This window comes from Amblyraja radiata, chromosome 35, assembly GCF_010909765.2.
Source record: "Amblyraja radiata isolate CabotCenter1 chromosome 35, sAmbRad1.1.pri, whole genome shotgun sequence".
Lineage (NCBI taxonomy): Eukaryota > Metazoa > Chordata > Chondrichthyes > Rajiformes > Rajidae > Amblyraja > Amblyraja radiata.
This window is the reverse complement of record NC_045990.1, coordinates 7,462,789-7,478,287: the sequence shown is the minus strand read 5'-3', so window position 1 is coordinate 7,478,287 and position 15,499 is coordinate 7,462,789. Positions and strand designations below refer to the sequence as shown.

General features: G+C 45.0%; 1 long non-coding RNA gene and 1 other non-coding gene across 2 annotated transcripts in view; both read left to right on the top strand.

Moving 5' to 3' along the window:
• The first annotated feature begins 1,107 nt into the window (after window positions 1-1,107).
• trnar-ucu lies at window positions 1,108-1,192 on the top strand. Its single transcript is given in 2 exon segments — window positions 1,108-1,144; window positions 1,157-1,192. It is a non-coding gene; the product is annotated as a tRNA-Arg (tRNA).
• Window positions 1,193-1,322: 130 nt separating this feature from the next.
• LOC116991807 overlaps window positions 1,323-15,499 on the top strand; it is a 38,701-nt gene continuing 24,524 nt past the window's right edge. The window contains exons 1-2 of the long non-coding RNA XR_004416903.1: window positions 1,323-1,365; window positions 4,678-4,732. This is a non-coding gene — a long non-coding RNA (uncharacterized LOC116991807). The remainder of the gene's footprint in view (window positions 1,366-4,677; window positions 4,733-15,499) is intronic.

The window sequence follows — 15,499 nt, the reverse complement described above, 5'->3', positions numbered from 1 at the left end:
GTTTTAATCCGCTGCTGCTGCCGCCGCGTTATGTGCATGGACTCACTCAGGTCTAAGCTTGCGGGGCGAGGCGACTCTGGTCAAGAAGGCTCACCAGCGTCTCTTCTTCCTGAGGAGACTGAAGAAGGTCCATCTGTCTCCTCAGATCCTGGTGAACTTCTACCGCTGCACCATCGAGAGCATCCTTACCAACTGTATCACAGTATGGTATGGCAACTGCTCTGTCTCCGACCGGATAAGCACTGCAGAGGGTGGTGAAAATTGCCCAACGCATCACCGGTTCCTCGCTCCCCTCCATTGAGTCTGTCCAAAGCAAGCGTTGTCTGCGGAGGGCGCTCAGCATCGCCAAGGACCGCTCTCACCCCAACCACGGACTGTTTACCATCCGGGAGGCGCTACAGGTCTCTCCGTTGCCGGACCAGCAGGTCCAGGAACAGCTTCTTCCCTGTGGCTGTCACTCTACTCAACAATGTACCTCGGTGACTGCCAATCAGGCCCCCCCCCCCCCCGGACACGCCTCCCACAGGAAAAACACTATGACTGTATGCATGTAAATAGATTTATTTATTGAAATCATATTCTATGTCGCTCTTCCAGGGAGATGCCAACTACATTTCCTTGTCTCTGTGCTGTACACTGACAATGACAATTAAAGTTGAATCTGAATCTGAGGCGCTGCCGCCGCCGCCGCCGCCATTTTGAACGCAACGGTCACGGCGCGCGCCGACATTCGAACCAAGGATCGAACGGCCGCGGCAGTTGGCCCCGAGGGTGTTGCCAATGGCAACGGCTCGAGCGCGCCCCCGCCCCCGCCCCCGCCACCACGTCACACGGAGCCGGGCCGAGGAGCTCCTAGTGGCCGCAGCCAGCGCTTCACCACACGCCGGCCTCACACACACACTCTCACACTAACATTTAAAAAAAACCAATTAAACTATATCTAATAAGTGAAATGGAAGCTCGTTCACGACTCCGAACCTCCGGGAGTCGAAACATTTAGACGCCACCGTTGCAAGGCGATGAGAATCGACAGAAAATGCGAGGTGATTAATCGTACGCTTCTGATGCGAGAATGAATAGACTATTTCCAGCTTGGATCCAACAGGTGGCTCCGTGGCGCAATGGATAGCGCATTGGACTTCTAGTGGGTGAAGCGATTCAAAGGTTCCGGGTTCGAGTCCCGGCGGAGTCGAGTTCTTTTTGTCTCCACCTGACTATGTCGAATAGAACTTTCGCAATAATTTATTAAGACTCAGAATACTTATATATATTTTATATTTTATATGTATTAAAACAAAACCCGTGCTTTATGCCCTCTTTAGATTATCCAAACCAAATGGGGGAATACATCTTTATAGAAACAAGGTACTGCAGAAATCTTTATAATGTATTTTAGAATTATAATTATGAAATAACATTAAAAAAAAATATATAAATTCATTTTTGTCTCGAGGTTTATATTAACCGATGGGATGGGGGGGGGGGGGGGGGTAAATCTTTATTTTAATAATACTAATCAAAGATAAATCAAATCTTTGAAAAAATAAATTTATTTTTGTCTTTTGACTTTGTATCCTGCTTTGATTAAATAATTTTTAAAATATTCTCCAAATAGGGGCTAAATAATATAATTTAGATAATAATTAGATCATTTAGATTTTTTTGTTAATAGGAATTGTTGTAGGAATGCAGTATCAAGTTGAAGTGCATTTTGTAGATTTTAAAAGATTCGTTTTTTTAATGCATTAACAAAAATATGCATTAACAAAATTCTAATCTGGTGATAAAATCATTCCTTTGGAAAGATCAGAAATACTGAGGGAATAAAGTCAAATTCAGCTGGAAATACTTAACAAAACCCAGCATCAAATCCAGAGGGAAACAAAATTAATGAGTTTTCATCAAACTGAGAGTAAATTGCGTGAGTTTTCATCCAAATGAAAGTTAAGTTGCGAGTTTAATCAGAATGGGGAAAAAATAGTTTGCAATCAAAAAGAGAGAAAACAGAATTACTAACGCGAGTACTTTGTAAGGTTTTTTTTTATCAGAATGAGAGTAAATTGTGAGAGTTTACATCAAAATGGGAGACATTTTTGATTTTATGAAAATGAGAGAAAATTGTGGCCCCTATATCTATCAAGCCCACAGCTTTTAACATGTAGGAGTGAAAAGGACTAAAGAGAAGATAGTGAAAGTTGGCACGGAAGTGTGATGGTGCTTGACGTGCTGGTCCCAGAAGAGGGTCTACTCTTGTAAAGCTGTATTCCAACAAAGATTTTTATTTTACTTGTGTACATATGACAATAATAAACTAATACCAATAGCAAGGAGGTGTAAAGAGAAATAGAAGAATCGTATCTAATCGTATTGTAGAACTTAGTGTTGGGCCAAGAAGACTGTAAGGTGCCTCAATGGAAGGCGGAGACACAAAAAAACTGCTGGATTCCTGAGCAAAAGGACAATGTGCTGGAGGAAGAGTGGATCAGGCAGTATTTATGGAGGGAATGGACAGGCAACTTATCTGATCGGGACTCTTCTTCAGACTCCGGAGTCTAAAGAAGGGTCCTGACCCAAAACATCGCATGTCCGTTCCCTCTACAGATGCTGCCGGACTCATTGCATCCTCCAAGCACTTAGTACAAATAGATGAATCATGTAGCATCAAAATAGTCCCTTAAGCTCACAGAGTCTGTGCTGACATCATGACTTTGGTTCCTGGGAAACCAAGGTTAGGTGACCACTCTAAGCATCACCACCTTCTCAGTTTGCAAGTCCAGCTCTAAACTTCCAGTCACTCATCACTTCAACTTATCCATCCTATTATCACTCTGACTTGCTTGCAACAGAGAAATTGCAGATAAAGAAAGTGCATGGGTTGCAGCGAGTCTAATAGCCATTTAGCTTAACTCAGTGAGTTATAACTATAACCAGTTACCTTTAAATTTTATCTGCCTGTAATTATGTGGGTAGGATTTATACGTAGTCTGAGGCGTGTTTGCGGCTGGGTTTGTCGCGCAGACTCGCTAGTAGTTAGTTTAGTTTGAAGAAGCATGGGGGAGAGGTCACAGCTTTCGACCATGCACGAGTATGACCACGAGTAAGATTAAAATGTACTTATACAAGAAGTTTGGATGAATATCTTACTGTTTTTACAACTACAATAAAGAAACTATTAATCAAGAGACTGTGTTTGGAAGATTTATCTTTCGACAGCATTGAATGGCTCGTGAGTGCGTATTGATTATCTTCTGATCCGCTGTCTTCAATTAATAGTTTAATAGCCTGATGGCTGTGGGGAAGCGGCTATTCCTGAACCTGGATGTATACAGGAGCCTGAAATCTGCACCATCCAGGTTCAGGAACAGCTGCTTCCCCGCAGCCATCAGGCTATTAAACTCAACTCAAACAAAACTCTGATCATTAATAGCCCATTGCACTTTATCTGTTTATTTATGTGTGTGTGTATATATATATATATTCATTGGTATATGGTCACACTGATCTGTTCCGCTCTGTATTTATTTATGCCTACTATATTCTGTTGTGCTGAAGCAAAGCAAGAATTTCATTGTCCTATCTGGGATACATGACAATAAACTCTCTTGAATATTGGAATCTTGAATCAAAGTGACTAAAGGAAAGAATCCTTGAAACGATATAAAAATCTGTCACTAAAGCAAGGTTGATTGGAGGTGGGAATTTTTTGTCTCAGGAGTATGGATTTCATGGCATTATTTTGAAGCAAGTCAAGTTTTGTAACTGGTGTTCTGGCCAACATTTATTCTCATTTAACATTGTCAAAAAAGAGCCTCTTGCTATTACCATGTTGCTGTTTGTGGGAAGCTGTTGTGCACAAAATGTACTTTGAAAAAGTACTTAAGAAGTTCATACTCTGCTGAAATGAACTTTAAAATATGATGGTGAAAGGTATTACATAGAACAGGAATTGGCCCCTTAGCCCACAATGTCTGTGCCAAACATGATGCCAAGAATAACTCTTATCTACCTGCACATAATCCATATTCCTCCATTCCCTGCATATCCATGTGAAACTTCCTCCTGTACATCTCCTTTAATCTTTCCTCCTTTCACTTAACGTTATGCCGTCTAGTCTTTGACATTTCCACCAAGAAAGAGGTTCTAACTGTCTACCCTATATATACAGTATATACATCCCTTCATAATTTTTTTTTTTTTTTTAATATCAGATTTCCCCTCAGACACTGACTGGCTTTCCAGAGAAAACTTTGCTCCTTGTAGCTAATACCTCAGAATCTAGGCAGCTTTCTGGTAAAATTATTTTGCACCCCCCTCCAAAGCCACATCCATCCTGTATTGGGGTGACCCGAATTGCATAGAATACTTCAAATGTTACCTAGCAAGAGTATTATAGAGCTCAACATGACCTCCTGACACTTATATCGAATGCCCAGACCAATAAAGGCAAGTATACCATATGCCTTCTTCCCTACTTAAGCTACTTGTGTTGATTTCTTAGTCATATTATTCAAAGTTATAGAATAAGTCATCGTGCTAATTTATCTCACTACTCCTTCTAACCTTGTTGTAACCTTGTCATTCAGCCCTTGTCGCTTAGGAAAGCAAAAAAATAAATTTAAGCTGCACGTGTGTTCGAAATTAATTACATTTAATTGTCTTTTTTAGTCATACCACCAGATGGAGCCACAGGCCTGTCTCAGAAGTGGGTAGTTTCTTCTGCATGATGATAAGGGTGAGTGATTTTTCAACATTCTTGCACCGTTTTTCAATTCAATTCAATTCAATTCAACTTTAATGTCATTGCACAAATACTGAGTATGGGTACAACGAAATGCAGTTTTGCGTCAGTCCGTAGTAGTAGTGCATATAGAAATAAAAAAAAAATAAAAAAAAGAAGATACAGAATAATCAAAAATACAGAATAATTAAACAATGGGGACTCCGAGTTCAGCAATGTGATGGTATAATTGTAGAAGCTGTTCCTCATCCTACTGGTACGAGACCTGAGGCTCCTGTACCGCCTCCCTGATGGGAGGAGGGCAAACAGTCCATGGTTGGGGTGGGAGGGGTCTGTAATGATCTTCCCAGCCCGTTTCAGACACCGCTTTCGGTGGAGGGCATCCATGGCAGGGAGCGGGGCACCGATGATGTGCTGCGCGGTTTTCACCACCCGTTGTAGTGCCTTCCTGTCCGCAACAGTGCAGCTGCTGTACCATACCGTGAAGCAGGTGGTCAGGATGCTCTCGATGGTACAGCGGTAGAAGTTGGTCAGGATCTGGGGGGACAGGTGAGCTTTCTTGAGCCTCCTCAGGAAGTAAAGGCGCTGCTGTGCCTTTTTGATCAGCTTGGAGGTGTTGAGGGACCAGGACAAATCCTCTGAGATATGTACCCCGAGGAATTTGTAGCTGGAGACACGTTCCACCTCAGTCCCGTTTATATGGATGGGGGTATGTCTGCCCCCTCTGACCTTCCTGAAGTCGACAATAATTTCCTTCGTCTTCTTGCAGTTGAGGACGAGGTTATTGTTGGCACACCAGGTTGTCAGGTGCTGGACCTCCTCTCTGTAGGCTGACTCATCGTTGTCACTGATCAGTCCTACCACCGTGGTGTCGTCAGCAAACTTAATGATGGCTTTGGATCCGTACTTAGGGATGCAGTCGTGGGTGAAGAGGGAGTAGAGGAGAGGGCTGAGCACACAGCCCTGTGGCACGCCGGTGTTCAGTGTTATAGTGGAGGAGGTGAGGTTGTTGACCCTAACAGACTGTGGTCTGTGGTTTTAATAAGTTTCCAGTCAGTTTTATCTGACTGAGCACTGTCAAAAGAACATGGTCTGAAAACACTTCATTATTTATTAACTAAATTCTGTATGGTGTCCAGATTGTTAATGATCAGTCCAGTCAGGGTCTTGTGTCTTCCATTGGAAGGCAAACCGTTGGTTCAGTAGGAATTCCCTCTTGGGGAGGGTGATGAAACTCCATAATAGTCTAACCAGGAGGATTACTAAATTAATCTTAGTGGCATTATCATCTTGTGTTCCTCACTTTCCTTACTTCTTTTATTTCTATCTTTTTTAAAGTTAAAAAATGAAGGGGTACAACAAATGTAATGAGATATATGTGGTGTGTATTACTGCAACTTAATGTACTTCTAATTTAAAAATAAATAAAAAATAAATAAAAATAAAATAAAAATAAAATCATCTTGTGTTCCAAAGTGTGTTGCCAATACTAGTTAAAAGAAGCCTGGCATTTACTTCACATTAACATGGGGTTCCATATCTCCACTTCTTGTTAGCTCTTCACACCATGTAACTGACACACCATTGCCATATTGCTGACGTTTTAGACCGAGACCCTACTCCATGAGAGTGGTGAGAAAAGATAGGTGGCGTAAAGAGAAGAGGGGGAGCAGCCAATTAACCTATAAATCACATTGAGATGTGGGGGGAAACAGAGCACCCAGAGGAACACCAGGAAGTTACAGGGAGAACATGCAAACTCTACACGACAGCACCCAAGGTCAACATCGAGCCTGGGTCTCTGGTGCTGTGAGGCAGCAGCTCTACTAACTGCGCCACTGTGCTACCTGTTTTCTGTGCTAAAGGGAATAAACATGTGCCTACACTATTGCCAAATTCAGGAGTGCCTTGTTAGAATTTTGCTCCAAACTTTTGATTATTTTTGCCATATTTGACATATTTCTGTTGTAGAAAGCAAATAAAACTGTGCTGTCTTAAGTCCACAGTGTTTGAATGTGATCTTAGGCTGAAGTGCTCGTATTGTTATACATACTTCAGTGGCATGCCATTCGTCTGCCATGTGCTCATTGCTCCAAAAAGCTGCCTTCTTATCTTCAAAAAGCTCTAGGTGAACGATCGCTGGCTAGGTTGTAGTGTGTCTCCCTGACAGCTACTATCTGAGGTCAGGTGAGGAAAGTTTCAGTTTAGTTTAGAGATACAGCATGGAAACCCATTCACACTAGTTCTAGTTCTATATATCCCACTTTTGCATCCAACTCCTACACCCTAGGAACAATTTTCGGAGGCCAATTAACGGCCAAACCCGAATGCCTTGGAGTTGTGGGAAGAAACTGGAGCACCCGGAGAAAACCCATGTGGCCACAGGGAGATTGTGAAAACTCCAGACAGACAGCACCCAAGGTCAGAATTGAACATGGGCCCCTGGTGCTATGAGGCAGCAGCTCTACCAGCTCTGTCATTGTGCTGCCTTTTGATGCCACCTCTTGTCAGAAGTCTCTCTCTCTTGTTTTCTTTAAAACTTGATGAGTGTGGACTCATTTTATGCCCAATTTCTTCTGGCATTGCTGGCCACAATTTTGAGGAAGAACCCATTGAAATGACCTCGGGTGTGGTCTAGAGCTCCCAATTTTGGTTGATCTACTCGAGATGTATTTAATAGAGAGCAACGCAACATTCTCCGAATGGTCTCCAAAATTGTTAAAACCTAGATCTTCCAGAAGTCAATAGTAATTCAGATCAACGTTTTTAAAATCGCAACAAAATCAGTTTGGGGGTTGTATATGATTAGCATCATTGGAAGCCAAGATAGAAGAGTGCTAAAATATGGGAAATTTTTGCAACTCAATTTGTGTCTTTATGAACAGCTGGTATTAACTAAAGTGGAACTGTGGGTAAAATTGCTGTTGCCTTACAAGCAGAAGAAGCTATCAGCCGGTTTCTTTAAGCAGTGCTCAAAAATAATGATTTCTTTCAGCTGAAATTCACTCATTCATTAATAGTAAGATGCCACCAATTATAGATTCTATCAGCATTGCAGATTACATCCCAGGTTTAATTCCCAGCCTAGACTGAGTTACTAATTTAATTTGGGCGATTCTGGATACAATTAGCCTTTTATCCCTGTCCTGGGGAAGGGAATTTAAAACATGACTCCTGCTCCTGATCTATATCTCAGGATGCATGCTGAAATGTGCACGTTTTTCGTCGTGGACTTAGGACAGAATCACTTGTGACATCCCACGATATAGAGCAGTTGGCAAGCACATTGCTTGCCCTTGCACGTAAAAGGAAAAGCTGTCTGTTTTGTCAGCAAGAGGGAAGAAATTCTGTGTCATGCTCCTTGTCTCCTGATAGTTTTGCAGGATATCAGGGGATTGTTAATGGTCATAAGTGCTAGGAACAGAATTGGGCCATTTGGCCTATCAAGTCTATCCTCAACAATCAATCATGGCTGATCTACATTTTCCTCTTAACCTCATTCTCCTACCTTCTCCCCATAACCTCTGACACCTGCACTAATCAAGAATCTAGCTATCTCTAATAATAATAATAGTAATAAATTTTATTTAATGGGCGCCTTTCAGACATCTCAAGGACACCTTAGATTAGATTAGATTAGATTAGATTCGTTTTATTGTCATTCAGACCTTTCGGTCTGAACGAAATTTTGTTTCCCTGCAGTCATACATATAATTTTTAAAAATGGCAAAAACACACAATCAACACAAATTTAACATCCACCACAGTGAGTTCACCAAACACCTCCTCACTGTGGTGGAAGGCAAAATCTTAAAGTCTCTGTCTCTTCCCCCTTTGTTCTCCCTCTGCGCCGAGGCGACGGTTCAAACTCCGCGGGTGGTTGCTGCCTCCGCCGCAACTCCAGGGCCGAGTCGGGTCTCCGCCGCTGCTGCTGCTGCTGCCGCCACCGCAGCTTCTGTGCCGAGCCGGGTCTCCGCTGCTGCTGCTGCCGCCGCTAGAGCTTCGGGGCCGAGTCAGGTCTCCGCTGCTGCTGCTGCCGCCGCCGCAGCTTCTGTGCTGAGCCGGGTCTCCGCTGCTGCTGCTGCCGCCGCCACAGCCTCGGGGCCGAGTCAGGTCTCCGCTGCCGCTGCTGTTGCTGCTACAGCTCCAGGGCCGAGCCGGGTCTCCGCTGCCGCTGCTGTTGCTGCTACAGCTCCAGGGCCGAGCCGGGTCTCCGCTGCCGCTGCTGTTGCTGCTACAGCTCCAGGGCCGAGCCGGGTCTCCGCTGCTGCTGCTGCCGCCGCCACAGCCTCGGGGCCGAGTCAGGTCTCCGCTGCCGCTGCTGTTGCTGCTACAGCCCCAGGGCCGAGCCGGGTCTCCGCTGCCGCTGCTGCCGCCGCCACAGTTTCGGGGCCGAGTCAGGTCTCCGCTGCCGCTGCTGCCGCTGCTACAGCTTCGGTGCCGAGTCCGGTCTCCGCTGCTGCCTCCGCCGCCGCCACAGTTTCGGGGCCGAGTCAGGTCTCCGCTGCTGCCGCCGCCGCCGCCACAGTTTCGGGGCCGAGTCAGGTCTCCGCTGCCGCCGCTGCTGCTGCTACAGCTCCGATGTCGCCAGCTCCGCCATTAGGCCTCGGCGCAGACGGAGACGGGGAATACGACCGAAGAAAAAGTCGCATCCCCCGAAGGAAGAGACCAAAACATGTTTCTCCCACCCCACCCACACACATACACAACTTAATAAAACAAAATTAACTAAAACATGACAATGAACAAAACGAAAGAAAAAAACAGACGGACTGCAGGTGGGCCGCAGCTGTTAAGCCAGCGCCGCCATCTTGGAACCTTCCAGCCTTACATAGTAATCGGAATTCCAACCTTACATAGTAATCGGAATAAAAACATATAATCGGAATAGATCAGGTAAAAAAGACATCACAGAGACACAAATTAAAAACAGAATTCAATCCAAAAACAGAAAATCAAAAACACAGTGTGAAGAGAGAGCAGCGGCAGCCAAAGCGCGCTAGCGTCCACTCTCCCTTCACGGCAGCCAAAGCGCGCCAGCGTCCACTCTCCCTTCACGGCAGCCATCTTGGACACAGACCTACAGGACTACAATTAGACAAAGAAATCATCCCCCCACAGTGGGTAGCACTGTGGAGGAAGGCACAATGTCCAGTCCCCACCCCATGTTCACCCCAAAGTCAGGCCTATTGAGGCCACCGCAATTGCCTCTACGGAGGCCCGATGTCCCTGGCCGTTCTCACCGGGTGGTCTTGCCCCGGCGTCGGGAGAGTCCTTTCGGCGGCTGGGCCACCTGGAACGACCGCTTCCTGGTTGGAGCCCGCGGCTGCCGAAGCCGACAAGGCCGCGCCGGTTTGGAGCTCCCAGGCTCCCGATGATAAAGTCGGCGCCGCCTCTCTGCACTGCCGCCTCTCCACACGCCGCCTCTCCGCTCCGCAGACCCGCAGCCCGGAGATGTTGCTCTCGGCGGTCCAGCTCGCCAGAGCTCCAGCGCGTCGCTCCAGCGCGGCGACCCAGGCAAGGCATCGCCCGCTCCACTCCGCTCCGCTCCAGCGCTCCACAGACTATCTCTGCCACAGACTTGCTCATTGGTGGTCATTTATTTAAACTGTACCTCTTTGAAATGTATGTGTTAAATGCAAATAGGATTGGTTCTAGCTATGATTCAAAGGGCGGCACAATGGTAGAGTTGCTGCCTTACAGCGCCAGAGACTACGATCCTGAATGTATGTCTGTATATGTCTGTATGGAGTTTGTACGGTCTCCTCATGACCTGCGTGGGTTTTCTCCGGGAGCTCCAGTTTCCTCCCACATTCCAAAGACATACAGGTTCGTTGGTTAATTGGCTTGGTAAAATTACAAAATTATCCCTAGGATAGTGTTAGCATGCGCAGATCGCTGGTCGGCACGGATTCGGTGGCTGGAGATCCTACTTCCGTGCTGTATCTCTAAACTAAACTAGGCTAAATTGAATACTTAAGCTCACAGGCAGGAAGACATCAAAGGCCATGGAATTATTTGCAAGAATGTGGTGTGGCTGGAGAACTTTCAAAAGATAAAAACATAACCAACATTCTCATTGTTTGAGCTGAACCTTGGAAAATTCCCTTAAGGTAAAAGCTACATGGCCTGGCCACCTTACAACCTCAGAGCTGGCAGGAAAAGTCACTCAGTTCTTCTTTCTCTCCAGATAGTTATGCCCCTGTCCCACTTAGGAAACCTGAACGGAAACCTCTGGAGACTTTGCGTCCCACCCAAGGTTTCCGTGCGGTTCCCGTAGGTTGCAGGTGGTTGCCGGAGGTTGCAGGTAGTGGAAGCAGGTAGGGAGACTGACAAAAACCTCCGGGAACCGCACGGAAACCTTGGGTGGGGCGCAAAGTCTCCAGAGGTTTCCGTTCAGGTTTCCTAAGTGGGACAGGGGCATAAGGGTGCTGATACTGGAACCGTCTCTCAAGTGCAAATTTGTTTCCATGGGGACACATTGGTAGCTAAACACGATGCTCCAAATAACTTGTATTCATGAGCAAAAAATGATAACTGGTTGGCATAGGATGGTGAAAAGGGGATGAGGGGACTGATGTACTATGGGCAGCGGGGTGGCATAGTTAGACAATTGATGCAGTGTGCTTCCTCACCATTTGGCAAGTTCTTCCAGACTGGCTTCTGGAAACTGACCCATTTATTATCTTAATAAGGTCCGTGTGACAGTGCTCAAGCTCACTGACCTGGTTCCCATCCAAGACAGCCATGCTGCTGTGTGAAGCAGTACAATCACTGCCTCTGAGGGCAGCGCTTTTGCAGCGTTGCGCCGTGTCAACACCCTTGCATTTTCCAACTTCTGCTCATTGTCTGAGACAGAATGAATACAAGCCACCACCTCCTACCCCACCGAAAATAAACAAGAGCACAGCCTGAGCTGTCAAAACCAATCACCTTTATGAAGACCATTTGCCTGTTTGTCAGTTGACATTAGACTGGGTCACTGCCCTTGGTTTCCACCTTAGAACATATACCCATTTTAATTTGACATTGCATCGCAAAGTTATGTGGTCCTGACCAATCTGCGGATACGTAACAGAAATCAGCATGAATCTCTTGATAATCACATAGCCAATAAATAAATTCACCTCTACTTCGAGCTGGCTTTTGTCACTAACGGCCTGGAAAACAATGTGAGCTCATTGGGTTATTCGTTCTTGGACCTAAATACAAATTACATCAGCACAAAGCACTACTATTAGAATGAATGACTGTTTAAAAGGAAGGAGACCTTCCCAGAAAGCACTCTATTTATTAACCATGAATTTCTTCTCGCGGGCAGTGAAATTTCACCATTGGGATTTCTCAATTCCACTGAGAATGACCATTGAAAGAGGAAAAAGTAGGAGAGGCTTTCTGGAGAGATCTATGCCTTAACTTAACTCTGGAGAGTCCGCCTTAACTTACCTGATCTCCCGGTTGCTCAGCACTTTAACTACGTTGCTGATTGATTTCAATATAATGCACTCAATTTTGAACTCCCAAAATTACACCAAGAATCAAATTCTGTTTAGTTTAGAGATTTAGTTCAGATACAGCATGGAAACAGGCAATTCAGCCCACTGTGCTCACTGTAGTTCTATGTTTCCCCATTTGCGCATCTGCTACCTATGCACTTTACAGAGGCCCTACTAACATGCACATTTTGTACAGAAGAGATGCTGCCTGTCCAGCTGTATTACTCCAGCATTTTGTGTCCACCTTCGATTTAAACCAGCATCTGCAGTTCTTTCTAACACATGTTGGGAAAAGTGGTTGGGGAGGATCATTGATTGGGTTGGGATTGGTAGTGGGGGCAAGGGAGGTTATTCAGTCGGTTGGTAGTTGGGGCGGGGTGGGAGGGGAGAGGGTAAATCCCTGGCCAGTGGACATTTAATATCACAGGAAAAGAGAGAACTGTAAAAAAACACCGCAGATATGCAAATAACATGGGAGAAAAATGATGGGAGAAAGCTCCAGGAGGGACCTATGGTGGTGCAGGAAGAAAGCTACTTCATTCTATTGTGTTTGTGATGTGGAGGAATTTGGTAAACTGGCTTCACAAAAGTTCTGAATGTGGTTTAAGGTGACGCTGGAGTTGTTCCAGACCTGGTGCATGACCACAAAGCATCGTTTCTGACGGAACTGTCAGCGCAAACTCTAATATCACTGCACCTGACCTCTGCTGCAAATGTCAAAGAGTTCACTTCTCTAGCCCACTCAGCCTGTCACTTTGCGTAGAGTGAGTGTCAACAGAGTCATCAGGAGCCATTGGTATTTTTAACTCTTGTAAAAGCTGCTGAAGTCAGACAGCTGTGGCTTGTCCTGATAAATGCTTCACTTTGTGGCCCAACAGACAATTGACAAATAGTGCATTTTAAAAATAAGCATTTTATATCTTTGTTTCGATAGATAGTTCCTGATGCACGACTATCAATACTTTTTGATGAGGGTGGCACAGCTGATGGAGCTGCGGCCTCACAAAACCAGAGACCCAGGTTCAATTCCGACCTTGGATGCTGTCGGTGTGGAGTTTGCACGTTCTCCCTAATATTGTGTAGTTTCCCCCGGGTACTCTAGTTTCCTCCCACATCCCAAAATGTGCAGGCTTGTAGGGCCTCTGTAAATTGCCCCTAGTGCATAGGGAGTAGATGCAAAAATGGGATACGTAGAACTAGATAGAGCAGGTGATTAATGGCTGGCATGAACACGGTGGGCTGAATTGCCTGTTTCCGTGCTGTATCTCTAAACTAAATCTCTAAACTAAACAGAATTTGATTCTTGGTGTAATTTTTGTGAGTTCAAAATTGAGTGCATTATATTGAGATCAATCAGCAATGTAGTTTGCAGGGGTCTATCTAATAAATGGGGCAATATATTCTCACCTGAATATTCCAACACAGACTGTAGCTTCAGATGTTTGTTTCCATTTTAAATAATTTTTCATGTATGTTATGACAGAAGTACTATATTAATAATTAATTGAAACAGGTGGCACAGTGGCACAGTATTAGGGTCGCTGCCTTACAGCGCCAGAGACCCGAGTTTGATCCTGACATCAGGTGCTGATCGCACGGAGTTTCCACGTTCTCCTTGTGAACGCGTGGGTTTTCTCAGAGTGCTCCAATTTCCTCCCACATTCCAAAAATGTGCAGGTTTGTAGGTTAATTGGTTTCTGTAAATTGCCCCTGGTGTAAGATAAAACCTATATGCAGGTGATCGCTGGTCGCCGTGAACTCGGTGGGACGAATGGCATGTTTCCACACTTTATCTCTAAAGTCGCTTAGATAAGGTTAGTGAACAACTAGGCAGTGCAGTGTGATGGACAGGGTGTTCAACATAGCCACAAGTAACTACAAACCTGGGACAGTAGTCTCAAGTAAAGAGGTTCGATGCCCCTTTGCTTTAATTCATGGGTCTGTATGTGTTGGAAATTTGGAAGGAGCTGATAGCAGCACAGCTTATCTGTTGACATATGCTTCAGCTGAAAGAGGCACAGAGTTGGTGCTGTGCAGATGAAGCATGACTGAAAGTCTGGTTTCAGCATGCAACTTTACACCAGATAACTCAAGACCGTAATTTGAACTCTCTGTAATATAAAGCAGACACTTGCAAGTCTAGCATTTAGGTGTGGATTGGCCACAGTTTTCATGGTTGTATATGCAGGATCCACTGATGTTATGGAATGAGAGAATGGGAGAGATACAACATCGAAACAGGTTATTTGGCCCATCGAATCCACATTGCCCTTCAACTATCTATTTATGCTAATCCTACGCTAATCTAATCCAATTTTTATTCTCTCGATATTGTCAGCAATTTCCCCCCAGATTTACCACACACCTACACACTAGGTGCAATTTACACCAGCAGCCCTTGGAGCTCCTATACAGTTTAGTAGCGGGTAGAATCCCATGACTCCACCATCCCAATTTCTCCCTGTGTTGGAGAATGTGCAATATGTGTTGTAGCTCCAGCCCCCATTAGCTGCTGAATTATCTGTGGAAGATCACCCCTACTTCTGGATCTCCTACCATTGCTACAACCTCTGCTCTCCAACTGCTTCTCCGTGGCCTTTGCTGCCTCAGCCACTAACTGCTATAACACCATTAAGTGCATTCAAAAAAGTAGTCCAGAGTTGGTCTGAAGTACAAGTACTGCTTTCTCTTCATCATTTGCCTTCACCCCCCCCCCTCTGTTGGAAGTATTGATAGTTGTTGGGGTGCAAAACCTTTAGTAACTTCTCTGAGAAGCCATTCTGATCATGGAAGACTAATCAATGAATACTGGCAGACTGTACAATTCTGGCCAACTATGACCCTATTCTCGCATGCACTTTCTGCAAGGACCTCCGTGTTTATTTTCAATGTTCCAACCTAGAGGTGGCATAACAGCTGAATGTTGAGACAAAATAACCGAGCACAGTGTCTCTATCTTGCCTTGATGAAAAAGGCTGCAAAATCATTGTTATTGTAGTAGTGTAGTCAGCATTGAAGCACATTGTGCGACTGTGATGAATTGGAAAGAAGCATTTACCTTTCCTTTTCACATTTCACTTGTTTGGAAAACGAGCAATTGATGCAATCAGATAGATCCTGCTGTTTCTGAGGAAAAGTGGGCATGTCATAACATTAGCAAGCATGAACTTTTTAGTGTGTGTGAAATTTGTTGGAAGCAACAATCTTGAAGGGATGCAACCTATGGGAACTTGCATTCTTTCCTTTTGCAATCTCAATGGCGTGT